The following is a 25,570-nucleotide window of genomic DNA, read 5'->3' as shown; positions in this document are numbered from 1 at the left end:
GCATGTAATACAAGAGAAATTTCACCGATACAGATTTTACTCAAGTTATGTATACAGAAGTTTGGAGGATAGCAGCATCAAGATGCTCCATGTGACAAAATCTAAATCATGAGCTGAGCAAAGTTATGGCAGAAATGGTAAAAGATATAATTCCAGATCAGCTCTAAATATTTAAAGTCGACACATCTTTCCATGTAAGTATGCATGCACAAATTTTAATTATTATGTACAAGCTATGACAATATACTGTTCATACATAATAAATTTTCAGTTGGCATATTTTCAGTTTATAATACGTATCTATATATATTAATTCAATCAGTACTTAATATAGGCCATGCTGTGCACATTACCAAATAGTGTCTCAGTCCTCAGGGCTAATTTGATACAATCACAAAAGTTAGATTTTCATTAGCCTGAAGTTTAAGAGTATAATTCAATATAGCATAATTTTAGATATAATTTATTGAAAATGAAATGGAGGGTTCAATGAAAATGGTAATACTCTGCCTGTAATATATTTTTCCATGCTTCTTTGAACTATTGTTTCCTATCTATTTTGAATTTAGCATAATGAGATAAGTTTGCAATCTGAGCAGAGATTTTACAGTATTAGCTCTTCAAAACAGTTTCATCCGCATTTAAAGGCTTATTTTTATTTTAAGAAAACAAAACAAACAAGCAAACCATTGATATGATCTTTCAATGAAAGAAAAGCTGAGACATGGGGCACATCCTAGAATTTAATGGGCAACAGGGTAAACTTGCTTTCAGTTACAAAAGGACCATATTGACTTCAAAGTGCAAAGTACATTCCATGCAACACTATATAATGAAACAGATGGAAACCCAATATTCATCCCAAATTATAGTCTGACTCATGCAGTGATGTAGTGATTTAGCGTCTGTGAATTGGAGTCTAAGTGTGTTAGGTGTTGCTGTAAGCAGGCCTTAGGACTGGGCAAAAGCTGTGTAGGTCCTGACTCAGAACAGCAATTTGATCCTATGGGAATGCCCTATCCTGCATGCCCTCTGCCCCTTCTCAGAGCAGCCAGGATAGAAAATAGGATCATGAAATACCAGATAATATCAAAACTGGAAGTGAATCTTGACATATTTCATGTCGAATGTTGTAAGTCCTCAGGTCACTACTGGCAAAGCAGTGCTTGTTTTCCACTTCATACGATTGCTTCCCATAGAGAGAGCTTGTGTTACCTGACTGCAAACATTCATCTTAATCTTGGAAAACAATCTATAGGGACACTAGGACCCCTTGCCATAGGCTTACTTGTTAATCTTACTTTCAATTATGCTAAGAAACACTGGAAGTGTAACCAAGGCTTAGTGGTTCAGAAATAAAAATACATAATGTGACTTAAAGACACAGAATAATGCCAAGTAATAAGATACAAATCAGTTACAAAGGTGCAGTACAACATTTCTTTATCTTTTACTTTCACCTGCAAAAATCTGTCCTTGAATCTGGCAACACAGTGTTGTGCAAAAAAATCTGAATATGAGTGATGAAAATATTGCCTGAATTCTGTGATGCAACTGCCCCTCTTTACCACTTGCTGGTCTCCCTAATGAAACCTCTACAAGACTAAATGCTTTAGGTAGCATTATTTCAGAAAATCAGGTATGTTCTGGCAACTGCTATCATGGCTCTCCATCCTCTAGTATTAATGCCTGATAGGAGGGAACAGGTAAGGACATTGCTCATGTTCATAATCACACTTTGCATGAAAGCAGAAACTGGACTGTTTCTGCATCAATCAATCACAAAGCCCCCCATTTTATCTTTATGTATCTTCTAACAGGGTAAAAAGCCTGAAAAGAGCCCCTCACAAGATAATCACCTCCTTCAGTAATTAGACTAAATACTACCACCCACAGCAAAGATGGTACAACAGGCAACTAAACATGGGCTACAAAACCATTGAGAAAAGTCAGGTGAATGTTCAGCCAATTAGGCACATTGAACCCCCTGCTCTCTTTACTTGTCCGCAACATACATGCTGCCTAATACCACATGCAGAGGGTGAAATGTAACTTTACAACTGTATTTTCAAAATCTGCTAATGGTGTTTAAGTAAATCACTGATCTTGATTTAAATACAGTTAAGTATCTGTCTGCATTTAGCTCTTCAGGAACCTCTGCTCTGTGCTACAGTGAAGAGCTATGGGATTGAGGGTGTTGATTTTAAGTCCTGTTGATTTCCAGAAAAACTGAGAAAGTATTTTAAAAATTAAATATATGTGACAATAATACATGATTCACTAACTGACAACAGAAAATGTGTGCCATTTTTTCTTGAAGATTAGGTATGCATTTTTTCAGGTGAAGTTCCACTTTGGGGTCCAATTCCAGTAACCAGACATACAGGAGCTCACAACAGAAACACTGCTAACATTCTGTCAGCAAATACTTGGGATTCAAAGCCATAATTGCATAACTGAGAGAAGGTGGGTGAAGACTATGACAAAAACTGCACTTGCCACATGTTAGATGAGTGACCTGTCAGCCTGCAGATAAGGGTAACTGCGTAAGCCCAACTGTGTTAGCTATGACATTATTTGCTTTCAAGGAAAAGTTTCATGTAATTTAAGCCCTTAAGCATGACTATTTCTATCCTTCTCAAAACTCTTTCTTGTTATACTGTAATTCTGGATTCTGGCAACAATTGTGTGAATTGAGTTTTAAGATGAGGTGGGAAAGCAATAGAGTAGTCAAAATGAATGAACTGTTGTATTAACTTTTGCACTTATAATAGGCTTGTTCAGGAACAAAAGACAAGTTAAAAAGCAGGGGAAAAATGATGTTTCTGAATCAGGATAATATTCTGGAGCATTATTTTAAACAAGTCTCTAGGTTGTTACTGAAGATCTAGATAATTTACTTCGAAGTTCTAGATAATTTACTTCGAAGTTCTAGATAATTTACTTCCTCCTTTCAGAATGAACCTCATTTATCCTTATCTTCTTTTCTCCAAGCTAAATAAATATGACAAAAGATGAGTTAGTGATAAAGTTTGGATTTGCAAAGAAGTCAAAAGAAGCAGTTATTTGATTGTTATTGAAATCAACTAGACAGACTGTACAAAGCAGATGAAACATTGTTCTCTCTACCTTCAGGAACAATATTGTCTCCAATATAATTTTAAAAGTGTTCTTTGAAGGGCTGATTACATCAGCAAGTTTCTGTATGTCCAGGTGTTGGAGGAAACAACCAAAACAAAACACCATACCAAACAAACACAAACACTACTCAGTCACAGATATGCTTTGATCTTCACATTTTTTAAACATCTGAAAAGGTATATCTTCAGGAAATCTTATATTTGTCTTTCTCAACCATTACGCTTATGAAAGGAGGAAATTAAGGAGGAAAAAACTCCACACTTACAGAAAGGCTTTCCTTAGAAGACTATTTTCATTAACCATACTTTGGCCAGCTCTTATCAAATCGTATCGAAGATGACGTTTTGTAAAACAATATGCTACTCCGATTGCCTGAGGCTTCTGTCTAAAATAGTTGGGTTCACATTTATCTCTACCTTTGGAAAACTGATCAGATGATAAGAGAGAACAGGTCTTTGTAAAGATAAAAGAGATATATTACTGTCACTGTTGATGACTTTCCTTATGTCTATTAATGGTAGAAGTGTATCTCCAGATAATCCATACAACTTTAAACTTTTTCATACTGTCCTTCAGAAAACATTATTTGAAACCTGAAACTAAGTTTAAGTTTCATTCTCTAAAGTCAGAAGTTAAAGTTCTTTACAAGTGAAATATCACAACATACATTCTACTACAAATATGAATCCATTCATTTAACTGTAGGGGCTTGCAAGAAAAAGATAGATTTCAGACCTCATCTTGAGACATATTCCCAGGAGGCTGGGAGGTCAAAACCAGATCAACAGTATCACTTTCCATGGGATGTGATTTTGCCAACACCACTAACTACTTTCAAGAGTATATTTAGGGGAGCATGATCCTGGAGTAATTATGAATTGCTATTACCCCTGGATGTTGCAGCAACAAGAGAGAAAGGGTAGATAATGGTAGAAACACTGCTGGGTTGAATGTGTTGCAACCTGCAAATTCCCAGTGTATGTCCCAGCTGCAAGGTCGTGCTGATGGCAGTTTATGATCGCATCGCTCACCTAAGCGCTCTGACAGACACTCCTCTCTTTGGAGCTTTCTGCACAGAACAACAGAGTAGTGGTGGTGTATTCTTTAAGAAAATATTACTAAGCCCTGATTTACTTCCTGTCCTTATAGATGCAGACCATTTTTTCACAGGTTGCTGTATGTGAGTGTTCAAGATATGTGTGTATATTGCTAATTTTACAGTATTGGAAGCAATTGCTGTGCTTCATTAAGCTTTTGGCACACCTGGAACATGGGTAAACAGCTTGCATTTAATATTTTAGGTATTCATTGCCTAGTAATTACAAAACTAATTACCAAGATATTAAATATCTGTTTCATAAATGCTTGTCATAATCCAACATTTTCTTATGAAGATTGTTAGCAGTGTTTCCTTTAAGAGAAACATCTTAATAAATCAGTGTCAAAGGCCTAATGATGTATGAACATATCTTAACCTACTGCTTTGTTACAGGTGACTACATCGAGGACAGATTTTTCGCTTCAAAAAATAATTCTGAACATGTGCCAGTGGAAAAATGACTAGCTTATACTTTTAAAAAGCCACCACACAGGTAAACATTCAATTATTTTTATTTCTTAGACCCAGATCTACAAAAAGACCAAAATACTAAAAGGAGAACTAAAACAGAATGAAGCATCAATATCTAAGCAGATAAATCTCCAACCACCATCAACCCCTTACATGTGAATGTTTCTAGAAGTATCATAGTTCTCCCCATGTGACTAAATTAATAATTTCTGTGCCATACCTGAAATTCGTTCTATCTTCATGAGTAATCTGACAGCTATTTTATGGCTACATCTTCTCAGGAGCACCAAACTAGATGCCCATCTGCCTATCCCACTCTAGGTCAAATCAAACAGATGCCCATCAAATATGCAGAATACACACTTAAATACAAAACACATCCCTTGAGCGCTCCCTTTTCACAGTAACTCAGTGGATAAAGCATCTGTCTCAGATATAGAAAAGCCACATTCACTGTTCCTTTAATCTGGAAGGATTCAATTTAAAAAAGAAAAAAAAAGTTTGAATATGGAGAAGACAAAACCAGGAAGCCTTACAAAATCTGCAGCAATATTTCTGAATGAGCAATTTAAAATAACTTGCATAGACAATATTTATGCCATGTACAATATTACAGCCCCATGGACAGCAATGGTCCTTTCTAAAGGAAAAAATAAAATGTAATACACCAACATCTATATTTACACATATAAAAATATTAATGAGCTACAAAATCTCTTCTGGGAACAAAACAAAAGGAAACAAACAAAAGCCTTTTCTTGTAACTGACATTATCCTGGAATAATGTTCTTCACAGAGAATCAGCAACATGCAGATAACTTAGATTGAATCCTTTCACGAAGTGCAATCATATTTGAAACACAAAACATAAAAGATGCAAATCCTCAAACCTGTCCAAACACCTCCAGTATGTGCCCCCCTGTGTTGTAATTAGTCATGCTATTGTGCTTCACACAATACCAGCCACTTCATATATTCTATACTCCACAGTACACAAAGTTAACACACAAGTTAAAATGAAGAACAGAGGACATACTCATGTTGTGAGATAAATTGACTAAAATGACTATAAAAACTGAAGAATAAAATAATCATGTAAAATCCTTAAGAATTAGAACAGGATCTGCCAAGACTCCTCCTCATTATTTATCTATGCTGTTAGAACATCTTAAAACAAGCCATTAAAACCAAGCTGGCATTAGGATTGTAATGATTTGCACAGCGTAGACTCAAAACACTCCTAAGCAATTGCTCATGCAGGAAGCCCTTATAACCAGTAAAATATTCTTACAATTGAGGTGTTCTGTCTTTGAGCGAGGATCTAGTTTAGAAGTGAAAAACATAAATTAGGTAGGCAGGAAAAAAGCATACTGCTTTCCCAATTATCTCTGTCAAGGCTACTTACTGCAGGAAAGGCTCTTTTTAAATATAGAAAGCATGTGGGAAGCAGAAAAGTTTAAGGTTTTAGTAAGTTTGAAGGTTGCATAATTGAATTTGATAAACTGACATTTTCCTAGGAAGCTTTAAAATTTCAGAAGATAAATACATAATAAAAATAAACCTAGTTCAGCAGGTTTTGCTCTACAAAATGGCATACCTTCATTTCATGAAGAAACAAATAAATCACTTTCTCTTCCTTTTCAGAAAACAATCAATATTCACTTTCCCCTTTATACTTGCTTCCTCAATACTTTAAATAATCCTAGAAATACATTCAATGCAAGTGAATACAAGGTTATAGAAAATAATTCTTAATGTAATTTATGATCCGTCCAACATTAATTAAATTATGCCAGAAATGTATTTTTCTACGAACTTTAGCTCTACCACCATGATGAAGGAATGATAAGGACAAATGCACATCAGTGAGAAACCAAAGGACTCATTTTCCAGTAGCCAGATAGTTGCACAGTGACCTCTTTTCTGACTCTTCCAAGCAGGACAACACCACAATCACACAGCAAAACCACAGATAACTTCCAGTTCACTCAACAACAATTTCTATCACTTTAAAACTGATTTAAAAAAAAAATCTGAAATAATAAAATGATGCATTAGTAATACTGTTTCTTAAGACAGATAACAACTGGCAGTAAAACCAGAAACAGATTTACGTCTGAAGTTCTAAATTTGTCTATCTTTTGTTTTCATTGCTGCCACTTTGGATCACGGTGTTACAGGATGTTGTCTTTTGAGAGAGTTCCTGGATCACAGCCTGGAGTTTGCATAGAGACTTCTGTTGTCAATGTTTTGTTCCTGATGTTGCAAAGAAGAAAATCACTAATCCTGTAATCTGAGTAAATTGCAGACCGTCTCTCTCACCTGAGTTGGCTTTGAGGTAGCTCAATTCTGTACCATTAAGATTGAATTTACTAGTCCAGAGCTCAGAGCAAACCATCAGATCTGTTTTTCACCTAGAACGGTGCAGCTTTGTAGACACAATGTGCTTTCCCTTTTTCTCATCAAAACTAACACCTTTCCTGGCAATGGTCTAGAAACAAACATGAAGCTTCTATCAAATATTAGATTTCCAATGAGAGCACAAGCCTGTATAGAAAAAAATATGATGACTGGCCAGAATACAAAAAGTATTAATTTGAACATTTAAAAGTTCGTACTTTTCTGTTTTACAAATGCAGATGAGCTTTTCAAATCAGCACAGAAGCTTTACATTCCAAAGCTGAAATTTCAAGAGGAAATCGTTGGGAAATGAGCACTAAGCCTCAGAACCTCAATTAGTGTTTAGTCACACAGCTCCCTATGAGACCAACAGAAATCCTACCCTGAAAGCTGTTTTTCTCTCTCACCTCAACACAAATAGTCTATTCACAATGATACAGATTGAATAATTAGGCAAAGCTACAGAACAAAGAACTGTTGGCTCTCATGAATGGGTTACATCGCACACTTGGTCTGTAAACTGCCTTAGGCAACAAGCAAAACTTCCTCTTCTACAGTCTGTATAACTAAGTAGTGCGATATCTGGAAAAAAATCTGGACTTAAAAGTGCTGTACCTCATAATTATTTGGCTTATCAATACAGATTCAAGGCTGCTCCTCTGTATAGTTAAAGTCAGGAAAGAGTGCATCTGCGCCAAGTCCCACAAGCAAAACAAAACCAGTTTCTATTAAAGAATGAAAGACACCAAGAAAAGAAATGGAAGTATGGTACCAACTCAGCAGTAAGGCATAGACAAAAAGTTCAGTATTTAGCCATTTAAGTGCCAGGATCATGAAGACACAGACAAGGACTTTGAAGTTGAGGCTGGCCAACCCATCACTGCACAGACTTGTGAATAAGAAGGAGCACTTGCTGAACAAGTTAGAGCAGCAAAAGGAGAACCTTGTCAGCTGGTACCAGAATGCCAAAGAGTGTCATATTTTCATAGTGCATAAAGCACTTTCTAGATGAACAGCTGTATCAGAAATGACAATATGACAGCTCCTGAACTAAAGATCTTACAAGGTGGTATATCTACCACTGAATGCTTTTACACTCATGGGCAATAAATCAGTGCAATGGTGGTATTTAATTCCTTGCTTTTTGTTAATAGCAATGTTGATAATGATTGGGGCTTGATTAATTGCATTCAAGGTATTATCTAGTATGATTTATTATTTTTATAATGGAAGCAACTAAGAATTGCAGTCACATGTTGCTTTCTTCCCCATCTAAAGAAAGCCTCACAAGATCTCTTATAAATATTTTTGTTCCCGCTTTATTCATTCACCAGCACATCAAGGCATACAGGAGTCATCCTATCTGCCCTTAGCCACCTATGCCTACATAAGCCACTTATTTTTGCCTCCTTAGCTATCTAGTGGCTAGACATGGGGCAACTCAAATCCTCACTGACCACAAAAGGACCTAGAATAGAACAGCTTCTAACTCAAGTTGAGTACTGAAGTTACCAGATGCAAGTTCTTAAACTCAGGCAAAACTTGCCTGACAATGTCAGGGAATTTTTCAGCATCACAGAGCACGTGAGCTAGAGTGATATAAATGAAGTCAGTTTGATTTGACAGATCAAGCCTGTAACTTTGCACTGGTAGAACTAAGAACAGAGCTCTTCTTTTTGACTTCCAAACGCCTCCAACTTCTTGAAGCCTCTGCCTATTGCACAAAAAAGTCACATAGTGGAACCTTTCTCAGTGTTGTCAGTTTGATTTCTTGGAGAAGCATATTTTCACTTAAGGAAAGAAGTAAGAACTGAAGCAGTTTAGCCGTCTCTGTAGCAGTCTAACAGTATAGCTTCCAGCATTCTTTAGTTATGTTCTCTGCTTTATCTCTGGGCAAAAATCAAACTTATATTACTAAAACACAATAGCTGTATCTGCAAACTCTTATAAACCGTTACATATCAGCTACAGAGAAGGAGTTTTTGCAGTGCTAATGAAGGGCTCTGGGAGGTTAGATTCATGGAGGACAAACTGCCATTTCTTTCCCAACTTTCCTGAACAAGAAATTAAACAAACAGCAAACCCCATTGTATGGGCCTAGAGTGAGATGATAATCTCACTTCGCCAGATGTAGTATCAAGTAACTGCACTGATGTAAATGCAGTTACTTCAGGGTAACAACACAGTATTAGAATCTAGCCTCTTATTTTCATTTTAACCTGGATTAACTGTGTAAGAAGACAGGGGAAAAAAAAAGGAGGACCATCTAGTTGCAGATTTTAGTGATTGTGACTGAGTTTATTTAGTATGTTTTAATTGGGAAAATTGACTGCATGCTACAGGATTTTCTGACACCAACTGACACTGTTCAGTCTGTTCCCAAAACCAGAGTTTGAAATCTTTCATTATTTTACTCTCCCATTCTTTCCCCTCCATCAAGAATGGGTTGGCATTAACAAGGATCATGGCAGCTCTGCTCTCTGAAGACATTCGAGGACTATTTCCTGGCTCACAGGTAGAGTCCGGAAGGGTATTTAAGTACCTCCTGGTGAGTTCATGTTCATCTTATAATAAAAGTGCTCTGTTAAGCACGTTTTCCTAATATCTATCTCACATTGTGCTTGTGTACTCAGAGATTTCTTCTTGTCTTCTGACAGTACAACTACTCTTTGACTTGACAACACATTTAAAAATTGTGAACTTAGCACTTTATATTTCTCTGCTTTGTAGACTGTAGAATATGCATGAAATATCCTCTGCCTTTCTTTGTATATCCTAAAGCCTGTTAGTCACATGTGTAGGAGGTCTGTTTGTAGTATTCTCACTCCTGTGGTTGTGATACACAGTGAGAATCAGACATGTTGCTGAACAGACCACTAAAGCAGTGTAGTTGCACTAAAGCAGTGTAGCTACCGCTGCTTTTGTACTTCTGTATGTGACTGCCTGCTTTTCACATGTTGCTCTACAAAATAAACATTGCCAAGGGTGACTGCAGAGAAAACTGACTAGCAGTCATATCCCTTTGTAAAAAAACTGCACAGGAGGCAAGGTTACTTAACTAACCTTAACACTGGTTATGTGAGGGCAAGGGGGGAAAGGGAGGGAGGAAGGGAAGATCCATCTAAAGTAGCTTAGAGGAAAAATTCAAAACCAATTGACTAGTTTGTTAAAATTACAAGGAAGTAAAACTAACCTTTAGACAGAAAAGTCCCTAGGTTTTGGTTTTGTGGTTCATTTTTGTTTGTTTTTTGGGAAGAGGTAATACGCTACACTGCTTACAATGTCTGCAAAGAGAAGAAGGCTACCTCAAACTTAAGGTTTTCCATTTAAGTTTTTTCCTTAATTTCTTCCAATATTGAGTATTAACAAGGTACATAGACCTTAGTGGTTTGAAAACCGACTTTGGACTGGGTGAGCTATCTGTCTGGAAAGACTCTTAACACACATAGCATAATACTATATTGTAGACACAAAACTTTTTTTTATCAGACCTTGATTTGAGTTTTCAAGGTTATTTTACACATTAGATGACACATCATCCACTAAAACAATGGCTTGGAAATATATTTCAAATTAGAAGACCTAACAACAAATTCCTCTTTAACAACCACAACATCTGAAATTAAAATACCTCAGAGGTTTTGCAATAAACTGTTGCAGGGTGGGATATGAGGCAGAAAATATATATATATATATATATATATAAAATTTTGAGAGAGGATACTCTGTTTCAACAACCATGAAGTATAAATTTGAATTGCTGTTTTCTTATGCTATTGGCTAAACCCCAAACAAAGCAAAGTACAACAAAAAAGTCAGGTCCTGTTGTATTTGAACTATACTAACAGCAAACATGCACCTTTTTCTGCCAGGTTAAAAAAATATTAACCTTCTCTGGTCATACAAACTGAGCACTACAATTCAATGAGGAGCTCCTTCTGTTAATATGTTATGAAGACCACACAAATCAGACACTCTTCAATGATTAACTGAACTCCAACAGAGATGTAATCTAGCAAACACGTTTAACAGTGGAGTTATCTACCCAAGTAGTTTCCTGTGTGAGCTTTATATGATTCTACTCACACTTATCTTTGTATTCCACAGCAGGATACAACAGTAATTAAAAAATCACCATGAAGGACTGTTTCCCGTGGTTATGCAATCTGCCCTCAAATCGTTGGGATGCTAGTAACAGCAAAGGTAGATTTGGGTCTCCTATGGTCCTTAAGGAAGAACATCATTTAAAAACAGTTGGGATTGACTTCAGCTCCTCAATGTCTAAATGTAATGTGGCACCCTTATGACTTTACTAAAACATTAAATCCTGCTTGTTATCAGCATCTGTGAATTAGTAACATCATCTACTGCATCCCTTATTTACTGGGATGCAACCAGTAACAGTGGAGTCCCAAAACCAGACACACTAGCCAGCAGTACTGAATTTGGATTCTGTCCTTCACCTGAATTCTGCCATTTCTCTGATCAAAAATAGCAAGTCACTCCAATATGATTCCTCCCAATTCCTTTTGGGAAGCGAGATCAAATAAGCTTCAAATATATTCTTTCAGCAGAGCAGCAAGACTATGGGGAAAGAATACCCTTCCATTGTTCCAATGTTTTCTACATATTTTGGTACAGGATCATTCCCAGAATTACTTAAAGGCAACTTAGAAGAAGTTCAAAAATGAAACAAAACTTTAAACTTCTAAAGCACTCTCTTTACTACTGTGAGGAAATCACAAGGCAGATCTCTCCTGTAGTTCACGGTACCAGCCCTGTCCCAGCTCACTCACCTGCTGTTAAGACTACAAAGAACTCTGATCCTTATTCATTTTTTGTGAAGCTACAAAAATCTGATGCAACAAAATCCTAAATACTGAAAAACTCAGAGGTGTTCCAAGGAAGTAGTGAGTGCAGGAGGTACTGAACTTGCACTAAGGTATTGGCTCTTGACCTCTACTTCCCTTTCCTGCTACATCTTCGAGGAAGTAAATGCTTCCTGGGATATATATACATATAAAAGGTGAAAAAGTCTCAACATATAAAACATGACAAGGAGTTGAAATAAGGAAAAAAAATAGGGTGAAATATGAGTAGTATTAACAAAGTTGCACATATTTATCTTAACATTAGAACCATAGTACTTGGATCCTTTGCACAATTTGTACTCATCACGTTTCTACTTTCAGTTGGAAATCCGGTTCAGATGACAATGCTTAACAAGTTTTCTGGATATTAGCTCAACATGTCTACGACGTACTACTAATTTCAAGGTGCCCGTTAGGTATATGAGTTAACTTTATGGTAGCCTTCAGTAAAATCTGTATTATCTCATGTTAACAGGCAGATGCTTCTCACTACTGCCATCTCATGGTACCAGGCATATCCAAAATGCTCAGTGAAACACAGGGGAAGTTTCTTAATTACTCAATTTTACAGATGTGCATCAGTTTAGAAAGCTGAGTTTCTCTACGCATATAAGCTTCAGTTATACTGATGCACAAACAAGTGGATAGTGGAAAAACTGTAAGTCAGAGGCATCAGCAATACTTCACAAAAGAAAACTGCATTAGCACAATGAGTGAAAATTGAATCCTGTGAGACAGAAAAGAGTTTTACAAGACATAATGTTCAGACTCTTAAAAAAACAAAACAAAACACCACTATGGTGGGTAAAACAATCTCTAGTTGAAACTCCATTATTTTGAAAAAGGAAGTACGATGTAATGACTGTATTTGCTGTACAATATTTATTCCCTTTGATTTCACACAAGAATAATTAAGTGCTCAATCAAAGAAAAATATAAAATGGAAGTATTTTACTACAAATGCCTAAGAAAGGAGGGATTCTCTCTTGAAGGTTCTTCATTGAATTAATTTTCAATACAATAAAAATATAAAAATGGTAAATATCTGTAAGTCAAGTGCTACAGTTGCTACTAAGTGCAAATCAAGACAGAAGCACTAGTGCTGAGTTCAAGGTGAGTTAAAATATCAGGGTATGTCACAATAATTATTTCATTTGTTTCAAAACTTTAATTGAGATAAAGAATAGAAATAAAGGTATATAAAGATGGTATGAAATGTAAATGAATTTTAGGTGACTTCTTACCATGGAAGATTTCTGTTTAACAAAACCAAACAAAAGTTGTTGAAAGCAACTATCTAACCCAAAAATTCCCTGTAGTAGCACTCGGAGTGAAGCTTCCTGTCAATCCAAACATCTCTCATGACATTGAGGGAATTGCCTATTTGGTGAGACAGGTCAGCACATGACGAGAAACTGTAACAGGGAAAATGGAAATTGAGTGAGGGATCCCAGTGAATATAAAAATAAGGAAAAGAGACAGCTCCTTGCATGACAGCATGCCAGGATTTAAAGAAAATGGATGTGTTTCTTTGAAAAATAAAAAACAAGAGCCAGCAACATTTTCTGAGGAAAACCAAGATTTTCTGCAAAATCATTTGCAGTTTTTGTTCATTCTCAAACAGAACTTTCTGTGAGGTCCTGGCTTGATACATGTATAAAAGCAAAGTATCCACTTGAACGATGAACCAGAAAACACAAAGATATAATGCAGTTGGTTACATTATAACGTAGATAAATGCAAAGAATAGTTTTTACTTTAAATCACCATCTCGCCCCCAGTTAAAAATTAGGAAGCAGTAAATTTTCCTCCATTCAGAAATACAAGATGAGGTCATGTTGCTCCAAATGTAAAGTCTTACCAATCATTTCACACAGGTGGTGAAACACACAGGGCAAGAGAAGTGGGAGAAGGCCCCAAAAGCAAAAAGTAAATAACAAAATAAATGATTCAACAACAAACACCCTTTGGTGTTTTCCCTTTAAAAGAGAAGACTGTAAGGTCACAGTAGTGGGGATCTGATTAACGGTCTGAGGCATGTTGCCAAGATGATGAATGTATTTGAGCAAATACAAGGTCTGCTAAATACTTGAAGTATAAAACATTAAGATTTTAAAAATTAGTATTCGAGTATTTGAGTGAATGAGCACTGTTGTTCAGCAGATGCCACAGCTTCTATAAACTCTACAATAAAAAACATGCTTTTGTATCTTAGGGCTCCTGAAGTTTTCTGTTGGATATGCAGAACCACACATAACACCCAGTTTCTGCACATTATTCAATATAGCCTACTGCATAGCCTCATACTTTTGTGTTACCACTACAGTTTGCTGATGTACACAATTCCATTACATCATCAACGTCATCTGTAAGTATAAAGAAGAAATGTATTTTTCCAGAGCAGTAAAACTAGGAGACTTGATTTGAACATTATTATCAAACAGAGCTTCTTCAGCTCTTCACAATACAGACCATACCTCTATAGAAAAAATAACCATTTGCTCTCCAATTTGTGACTGCGATCTAAAACTACTTAGTAAATAACTAATTATTTTTTTATACAACTGTCTTGACGACACTGATTATTTTCTTTTTGAAATGAATTAAATCATACTATTACTCCTTTTATTCTTCCTTTTACGTGAGGAACAGCTCCAGAATGTGCTGTAATCAGACTCCCTGGGCTGTAAGGTCTCTCACTGGCTGCTGTGTGTCCTGACACCATTAAAGCATGACTAAGACATGATTACCAGGTTCCTGCAATATAACCTCTCCCTGATTTAGTGAGTTAGGTTGGCTCAGCTGTCCACATTACTTGAGATGCAATTATGCAGCAGATAAAGCCCACTTTAATGCAAATGTCATCTCTTTATGATGTTATAGATGTGTTCATTAGATCTCTTGGTATCTGAAATGTTTTATGACTGTTATGCCTCCGGGTTCTCAAGGAGAACTGATAAAGTCATAAAAATTCTGATATTTGCTTCCTTCTTCTCACCTCTCATCTTCTATTTACATGAGGTTGCACTAATACTGTCAATTATCCAAGCATCATTTGTTTTTTTGGAAGATGTACTTTTTCTACCTACTGCTCAGATAAGAGAAATGCTCTGAACTGTATAATTTCAATTCTTTACAGCATGTGTGGAAAGAGAGAGAGGTTATTCCTGAACTTTAAGTCAGTCTCAATTTTATTTATGACTTCAGTCTTGCTTTCCACTTTCATTTTTAGTGATAATGACTTGTTGTCTTTGATATGAATTTTCAAGGTCCTTCATGAACTCTTCCTTGCTATTGTCTTGTGTATAGCTTTAAAAAGTTCTTAATATTTTATGAATGAAGCTACCAAATGAAGTCTCATACCACTTGGAATAAAAGGAAAAGATTTCAAGTAATTCACAGAAATAAACACTATAACAAAACATAATAAAGCTGCGCATTTCTGACTGTAGGTATTTCCATCCTAGTAACATCCTGCTGTGATACATGGTCACCTAGTCCGGTGAGCTGCTTTTTGTATGGATCACCATTGATTCAGCCACCGCTACAATCATAAGAGGAATCAATGAACACTAACATGGCCTGAATCATTCTATAGAAAAGACCTTACTAATTCATTTGATGCAATTTTTAGATTTCTGAGAATATTGCTTCTCTTCAAAGCTGTTATTGTCTATATATACGTATTTTGGGTACAGGCTGTAATATTCTAGTTTTCCAAATCTCCAGTAAAATAGTGTCTCAACCCCTACACCAATAAAGAATATTTCCATATAATTTTACTGTATGTTACTAACATTATAAACTATTTCAACTTTGATTAAATCTAAGATTCACTGAAATGGATGAATAGCGGACAATCTTCCCGCTACTTGATTACTAAAGAGATAAACAAAAATCTTTTCCTGATGTAATTAAACTGATTAAAACTCCACAGGGATTAAATTCACTAATTAATGAAATAAAGGAAAAAAAACCCCACAAACCACTGTAAAGACTGTCTTAACTGGCTCTTGTCAAAGGTGTTGTAAGATGTTCATGTTCTACTGTTGATAGGACTTAAACGTTCAACAGAGATATGTTATATTGGTAGTTAATCTTAGCTCCCTAGAGAAAGGGTCATTTTTTTTTTTTCAATCTAAATACAGCTAATACTTTAAAACAACAAAGCCAGAACTAGTAGTAATCCTTCTTAGCATGAAATTTTATGAAATAGTATCATCCTGGATTAAATGAAAGTAGAAACAAGAGTTTCAAAAGCTTCTTTCTACTAAGACAATTACCAAAATTGCTGAAATCTGATACTTATTTATGAAACAGCTAACCTAAAGAATAAAACAGGAAAACTAGTTTCCAGGAAAGCCAAAGGACTCCAAAGACTACTTTTAAAGGCAACTAGGCAAAAAAATACCAGGAAAGGACTCCAATTCCTTGAAGACTCGTGCTAAACAATTTAATTTTAGGATTGTTGTCCTCAGAAGGAAACCCAGGGTCCTGAATTCAGGGTCTAGGATCAATATACATGATGGGGGCAGAGGTATGTACCTCTGTGTGGGATTCAAAGCAACCAACAAACTGAATAAAGAGCTCAGCTGTGTAAGTCATGAAAATTACCTTGAGCTGCTTGGAGGAATAAAGAAATAAAGAGCACTAATGTAAGTGAGGAAGTACTCAAGTCAGAGGTGTTCTGAAATCTCACACCTATAAGGCAAAGCTACCACACTTGGGCCTAAGAGAAATCATCTCTGATCACTGCAGGACCACAGATGCCCATGCTTCCATAGGCAGGCGTCTATGACTTTTCCGTAAACAGAAAATCAAAAGAGGCGAGTCATAGAACAGAGAGAGCAGGGGAAGAGGTATGAAAATACTGGGAGTGATCATCTGTCCACCACTTGAATGTTGTAATTAGTCAGTGCTCTGAGAAGTTTGCCTTTCCATCAACGGGGACACAATCACTTTTGCTCCGGGCAGAGCCTGTGCTTTGTAAAGAGCCTGTTCTCACCCTGTGGCATTCAGTGATCTCTCTTGCAAACCCTGCCAGGCTCCAGCTGTAGAAGCTCCTCCTTCTTGCTCAGAGATGCTCAAGAGCTCAACTGCTCAGACTTTCCAAGTCAGTAGCAACTCTGGACATTCACTCACTGAGTGTATGTATCCCTGAGTGACAACTAATCTCCACACAGATACAATATGAAAGAAATGTGTCTAAAAGTACCAATAAACAGACACTGAGGTTTTCAAGTCACGAACAATATCAGTCAGATAATTCTAGAAGCATTAGGAAATGACAATGTGAATTGCTTAACATTTTTCAAAAATCTAGGAATTATTAGGTTATCTACCTTACCATCTTTGAAATTCTCTCTCAAAGTTAATAAATCACTTTATGAAATTGGAATAACTATTGCTTTTACATTCCTACGCAGAGTGAAGCAGTTATTAGTGTATGATTTTACTAGATTACATTATCATTGTGATAAATAAATTCCGTACATTTTTACAACCTCCTCACTATATCAGGTTTAACAGAATTACTTCAAAAATTACCAACAAAACCCCTCCAAGTTACAGCTTACTAGCTCGTCTTGTCATCTCTACATCTGTCGCTTACCTTGAAAAGCCCTTTGGGAAATGAACTATCTGCGTTTCCTTTTCAGAGCAGTAGTTACGATGTACAAATTTAAATAATAAGATTAATAATGTATTTATGTGCAAAGTCACACAGAAACATCAAGGAACTTATGTTATGCTTCTTCCCTCCCTCCCCAACCATCAGTTCTTTACATGGAATTTGAACCCTCAGAAAATGGTATAAAATCTGCAAGTTATTAAAACAATCCTAGCCTAACTGCAAAGGGACCAGTTCCAGCTTCATTATCATTATTATTATTTTTACATAACAATTTTCAGATTCATAATCTTCAGGTTCTCCACGTAAGCAGGCAACCACAAATTAAAAAAGAGGCTCAAGAAAACCAAGGTGCACAATCTCATACTCACAACAATCTCATACTTTTCTTAACACATTCTGGTGTTTTTTTCTCCCCTTTAAATGTGAGAAGTTTTCAGGAAGGAACTGAGTGCCAGCAACTGCTGCTGCCAAGGGAGAATGTAGCAACAAGGGAGAGGTGAGAGCACCACAGGACCACCTCATGGACAGAAACTGCTTCAGAACATACCCTAAAAATCTGTGGGGGCTCATAAGAATATCAAGAGCCAGCTCTGGTTGCCTTTGGTTTGCATAATGGGATGATCTTGAACAGATTAACTGTGGTACGTGAACACCCTCTACGACTACAAGCAAAGGTGCTAAGATTTTCCATATCTTCAAAATTCTTGACTTCACAAATGCACAAAAAATGACACAGCTATCATACTCAAGCCTATCAGAATATATACCATCCATATTATATTCTAATTATAGTAGCTTAGGCTGAGAATTTATAGTAATTCCTTTTGCTTATTAAGCATCGCTATATCCTCAAGCCAAGTTCGGTAGCAGAGATCAGTCAAAATACATTTTTAATGGTGTCTGTATTCCCCATGGTACCTCAGTGATTTCCCTGCCCTCTAAGAGATTTGCCTTCTGGGCACCAAGGTTTCAGGTTTAAATAAGACCAAATTGATTCTGTAGCTGCATTTGTGTGTGTGTGCTAGTTTGTTTTTTTGGGGGTTGCAGGGGTTTTTTGGGTATTTTTTTTTTTCCTGAATTGCTTTTTTAATTAAATGTCAAATCCATCTTGGCACTGGAAGCACAGTGTATGACTCGTATTTGAGGAAAAGCTGTCAGCTTGTCTCTTCCCCTGTCAAACTCCCATCTGCTCTATAGAAATTAGTTTGGGCTATGGGATCACTATCTGGCAGCATTTTATTCTGTATATGGTTCAATAATATACAGTACAGGGCAAGAAAACAAGGCCACCTATGTTTTTCTATGAGTTTGAGTTACAGTTCTAAAGCATTTAAGGACATTTTGGGAATTCACTCAGCCACTAAATTACAAGAAATATAAAATATTGCTTAGCATTAAAGACACAAAGAGCATATCTGGTCACATCTGCTACTCCTCCATCCAATTTTTAGTATTAGTTGAACTATATTTAACCCAAACACTGTTGTTCCTAGAAGTGACATTTCTTTATGGTGGTGGCCTAGTAGATAGAACAAGATTTTAAACACTAGTGTTCCTGGTTACCTTGTAAACTACTGACTTCATTCCACAGCCTCAAGGAAATCATTAAGTCTCAGTTTTCATTCTGCAAAATGGTTATTTTTCTCACACTGATACCTTAACTGACTTAGGATTCAACCAGCTTACAACTTAAACCCTTTCCTAGCTGCACATTTGCACTGAATTTCATTAGTTTTGCTATCAGGTTTTGGTAAGGCCTTAATTATCTGATTGAACTGGGGCTCTAGTTGCTAATAATGAGTTTTATGTTTTGGTTAGAAGATGCTAGAAATACTGAAAGGCTGCATCTAACAAACACTGTTACCAAAGAGAGATGATAATGCCAAAGGGTACAACGGCATTTAGCAAAGTTGATAGGTACAGAGCCATTGCATGCACAGGGACTAACATGAATTAAATGCCAACCATGACTTTCTTTTCCTCATAGAACAACAGTGCTGTTTTGGGGTTTTGAGCCTATTGGATAAGAGACAAGGATAACAGTAGGTCAAACTGAAAAAAATCTAAGCAAATGGGCAATGAAATAAAGAGACAGCAGGACCGTGTTTTTAAAACTTTCCTATGCTGCTAACAAAACAATGCATGAAACACCGTAATTGTATGTGTGTAAAACCAAATTAACCACACACATTTAGTGCAATCTGAAGTTCAAAGCCCAAATTTGAAAAATTGTGTTTTGTAGTGATTGGATAACTGTGCGTTACTCTTTATTTTCCACTTTATCTGGATTATTTAGAATCCATTATTCTGTGTGCAAATCAGTGAATTATCAGATACCAGATGTAAACAGCCAAAAATCATGGCAATATCCATAGGAAGTGCTAATGACTTTATGTCTTTTCCTAATTATGTCTGCAATTATGAAAGTTGTGTGGGAAATATTTCAGTGGACTGGAGTCTGAAGAAAAAAATACTCAGAAATGAGTACACAGAGGTGAAATCGTGCCTGTGAAGCTCTGAAGGAAGCAGGACGAATCACAGAATCACACCATTTGAAGACTATAGCATGCAGCCTTTCCAGTGTTACGGTCTACAGCATTTGTAGGCTGTTACATGAAGCATACATATATTAACCCTCTTCAAATGTACAGGGAGATAGTTAACGGTCAGGACACGTTTCTGGCAGCAGTGATTTTTTCCTTCTCCCTTTAATTTATCTACTGTTCTGATCAGTTCTACCTCCTCAACCACAGTGCTACAAAGTTAAATAAATAACTTTGAGACCAGAAGAAAACTTGATTGCGCAGGTTCCAACTACATGTTGCTTTAATGGGAGCTATCCTAAATAGATTATTGAAATAACTGCATGTCCTATCAATACCAGTACAGCTCATACCCACTTCACTATAGATTTTTCTGCCAGAACCTATTAAGGTTTAACACCTCTCTTTGATCCAGTGGCTGTTTTTTCTCCCCAAAGACCAAAAGCCAGGATCAAGTGAAGCCCCTTTAATAATCTCACATCACAGCTTGTGGCTCAGAGAAGGAATCTTTGAAGGGTTTAACATGAATAAGAGAAACACAACAGGGACACCTTATGTGATAGGAGAATGGAGTCTAATTCACTGCTAGCCTCTTCATATGTGCAAAGCTAATTAAGACCACTTTAATCACCGTAAATTTACCATGATGAGAAGATTCATGCATTATGCACAGTAGTATGTCATAGCACATTTCATTTTTATATGCAACAGAAGAGCATAGATAACAGAAGATAAACTTGCTTTAAGATCCAGTTCTAACTGGGTCATACAAATTTGACTGTATTAAACTCCAGCTTTGAACAGAGGTATACATCAAAGATCAGGATAAACAGTGATGTAAGTGATACAAAAGTGCATTTCATATTAAAGTTGTTCCTGGCATTTTCTGCATTAAAATGTGCGTACAGTACCTCTAAAGAAACATTCACAAATCTTCAAAATAATACAGTTTACTATTATTAATTTTATTAGGAAGGGGAAATGAAATCACTTGGCAGTATTAATATTTCAGTAATGCACTATTTTTAAAAATGAATTAAAATATTTGAATTTCATTTCAAAATAATGCTCAAGAAACAAATTTCAGACTAACTGGGAGACAGGAAAGCTATTAAGCAAATACAAAAATAACTCTTAAAGCAGGCTAAGTATATACAGATGCAGATATTTTATTTCAATACCAAAAGGTCAGGAGGAGGCAAGCATCTCTGTCTCAGACTCATTCTTTATCAAGGAGTCCACTTGTCTCCCATGTTGCACTGTTCAGTCAGCCCCATAACAAGAGATTTCTAGAGTTGGAAGTTGTTGATTAGTGCTTTGAAACTGGACAGACAAAATAGCATTGGCTCTACCGTGTACTCACTAACTCTTAATTTCTTACAGACATCCGGACAAGCTTATTGGGTGTTGGAGGCAGAGCTAGAACATGTAGGAATAAACTTTAAAGGCCTAATAATTATAAAGACATACTATGAGAAAGCCCTATAAATTGAGATTCTTACACAGTTTTGTAACTCTCTTATTAACAGACTTAGAACTTTTCCAAACTTCATCTTTTGGATGGAAATTGCCCATTCCACAACTTACTCTGAATCAGGGATTCATATAGATCTTTAGTCAAATTTCATGCATGGCAAGGTAACATTTGCCTTAAAAAGAGAACTAGTAAATGTAGATGTAATATACACAATACTACAACTAGCCAGCCCCGCCCAAGGAAGTTTAGTATGCTCAGTAAGAATGCAAATGTGAGGATATTTTCATACCTGTATAACACTTCATTGCACTATGCACTCAGAAGTCAGATTTAAAAGTGTTACTGTACCAACTCTGACAACAGTATCCGAGGCTGCACAGTAGTTGCACACTGCTGGAAAAAGCTGACAGCTTCTGCTTAACTGCCTGGCAGAGCCCGACATCTCTCTCATGTCTCCTTCTGGGAGACATGCAGATTCTGTCAACGCAGCAACTGTGGAGAGGGAGAGGCTGCCCAGAACTCCAGAGCTCGGTGTGCCTGGGTACCCTGCCAACTTGATGAATGGGTTGACAGTGATGTCTGGCAAAAGCAGCCTGTTTGGGGCACATATGTTATAAAGAGCCCAGTCATGTAAATGAATGTTGCTATATGCCAAAATAATGAAGGATGGGTAAGTCAACAATACTATATAGTTTGACTGACTGAATTATACATAAAGAGGAAAAAAAGACCCTGGCTAAGAAAAATGGCTTAATTCCTGTTAAAATTAAATTAAAACTTCATTAAAACTCCCCCCTACTTCATGTAAACATCTGATTTCTCCAGAATTGAGTAGAGCTAACAACACAATATGCAACCTATCTTACAATGGGCAGCATCCTACTTTGGGTCCAGTACTCTCACTATTATTTTCAAATATTTACTTAAAATTTGGTTTGTTCTGCAGACCATAAGCCATGTGTTGAAAGAACAGAGGATCTCACATGCTTTTGATTTACATTCACAGTAACTTGTTTTTCTTCCAAGTTTAGTCAGACAATGAAGAAATAAACATAAAAAATAGTTGCTCATATTTTGAGTTTGTGTGTACTTTTCTAACCTTCTAACTCTTCGTCCATCTAACACACAGATACTAACTTTTGTGCCCTGATAAAGTTGACAAAAATGAAAATGTAGATGTTGCCAAATTATGTTTTCCCTGTAATTCATCTGCCCTCATACCTGCACATCTTGAAGAGAGTTAGAACATGTACATGAAAAATGAATGCTAATTATTTCAGCAAAAGTCCACATTACTTAGAACAGATTAACAATTTAATACTACAAATGAGATGATTTTTCATATTTGCATGTAAATGTAAAACAGAATTGATTCGGCCCACCATACTGAACACAGTTAGCTATCTATTTGTAAGTGGTTCTTTTGAATTCAATAAAAATAATTGTACTGAACATAAGAAAGTGTGAAACTCCTTGAAGGACTAGGTATAAATCTTTTATTTTCCAGTATTTAAAAAAGAATCTGAAATAAATGCTATACAACTTTTTTTAGTTGTTAAGCTGTAATTATCCACCCACCCTTTTTTTCAGTTACTGTAAAATGTTACCCATTTAATTTCTGTTGTAAAAGTGACCTGCAAGTCCCTCTGAGACTTACGGCTGCTAACTAGATGACTCTTGTATTTCATTTTTTAAATAAACTCTTTCAAGCAATTCCCATGGTAAAGAGACAATGAGGATCAAGAGTAATAATACATAATAATTATAATAGCTCTCACAAGCTAATAAATGGCCATATAAATCAAATTTTATAAATAATAATTTTCATTTATTGGGCTCTAGTCAGCCTTCACGTAACTAGCAGGACTACAAAGGAGGTTATACAAATGACAGATGCCAGTCTTTATCTAGAGCATCTCCCACTGTGAATTTCAGACCATACTGTAAAACCACTTCACAAAGGAATCCCTGTACCTGAAATGAGGAAGATCCTGCGATGAAATACAGGCTCATGAACACAGCAGCACTCTGCAGCTAGTTACAAAACACTGCTCTATCACCCTCAAGTAATTTGAAGCAGTCTGAACATAGTTTTCAAATCAGTTTTCAAATCACACAAAGATCCCTTCAATTAGGTGCACAGAATTCTTCACAACCACAAATGGTCTCAACTATTTTATATTTTGTTTAAAAGATGAAAGAACACAAACAATTATTTAGTATTGTACCTTATGCTGAATGGTAGTATAGCACTAAGGAATGCAGTCCAAGAAAAGAAAAAAGTTAGTTACTAATTTTTCTTCAATTGTAAAAAACAATAAAAAAATAAAAAAATAAAGGGACAGCTTATTGATGTGTCTCCTTTCCTGACAAAATATTTGGTTTTAGTTGTCTCAAAACAGAGAGATAAACCTAATGCTAGTCAGGCCATTTAGCAAATCCCAATTCAGATTATTTATACACTTTAAGTTCAAGAGGTTCCTCCTCCCTGTCATCAGTCACCCTTCAGTCTCCTGCCTGAGCTTCTCCAGGAGGGAGCTGCTCTGCCTCTGTCTCCTACAGATGCCCAAAAGCTAAAATAACATTTGTGTCTGGAGTTGCTAACAACATCGATGACACGAGCCCCTTCTGCTACAGACGTTTCCCCCGTAAATTGCCATTACTTCAGAATATTGCAGGAAAGAAAAAAGAAGCGGCTTCAGCACCACTGAAAACTTCTCAAAATCTGGAGCCAAATAAGGCAAATATTTTAATCCATAGAAAATCTCTGCAATGAGGAGCACTGTTAATCCATTTAAAAAAACAGTTATATGTATCACAGAATCACAGAATGTCAGGGATTGGAAGGGACCTCAAAAGATCATCTGGTCCAAGCCCCCTGCTGGAGCAGGAACACCTAGATACTCATAGGGAAGTACTTAATTCTGTCACCAATGCATTAAAGTTTTTTTTTAAATGCATTCATTTTTACTGATGTCAACTATGAGAAATGCTGCCTGTTCTCTCTTTTTATTATTTCAATATTATCAGCTCAACCATAATGCAATAAGATACTTTTCAGTCCAACCTACTGTCCATTGCAGAAGAATATCCACCCCCCTACTCACGCTTCCAATCAGAAATCAGTCATATTTTTGCATATCATAATGATAGTCAGAAACTATAGCAAGAACATAAATATCAAAGAATGGAATAAGATTCAAAAGAAAGGTGTAATTATACTGTAGATTTCTATAATAAAGAAGATTATTCTTCTTAGGTTTTACTCTTCAATATTAGTGAAAAGTCAATAACAGTCATTATGAATCCAGATTTTTCCCATTAATTCCAGTGAAATTTATCAAGATTATCTTTCATGACAGAAAAGTTAATGGATTTTTGTTTTTTATAGTCAAAGCATGGTTGTAAATCAGAGATATCTTGAAAAGATGTGCATTTCTAATGCTCTGATGGTCAGAAAGATGCAGCAAGCACGTACATTCTGAAGTTATGTAGAGGTACATATAAAAGGTAATGTTGTTAACTGCACACACAAATGTACAAATAAAGCTTTATGCACCAGAGACCAGATTTGCTTTACCAAAGTATGGCATCCCGTTGGCTCCATGCCCTTCCATTTTAAGTCTTACAACTTTTACAGGTTTTTTTTATTCTGACTGGCGATGGGAATCATTCCTACTTATACGAGAACCTTGTAGAGATGACTGATATATAGCCAGATTACACAGGAAAGAGTCTATAGCTGTGGAGTATTGCACATAGTGTATGTCAAAATACACTGGTCTAATGGATGAGAGCAATTTATGGCTGGCAAACTGATTCTGTGGGTGATGGCGATTTCCAGTCACAAACTAGTTTCTGTGACAAAATGAAAGTGGATCAATGTTGTACTAGTCCCACACTGTTGCTTTCCTAGAAAGTATCTTTCAACATTTT

The sequence above is a fragment of the Streptopelia decaocto genome (genome assembly GCF_964273445.1).
Source record: "Streptopelia decaocto genome assembly, chromosome: 4".
Lineage (NCBI taxonomy): Eukaryota > Metazoa > Chordata > Aves > Columbiformes > Columbidae > Streptopelia > Streptopelia decaocto.
This window is presented reverse-complemented; position numbering follows the sequence as displayed.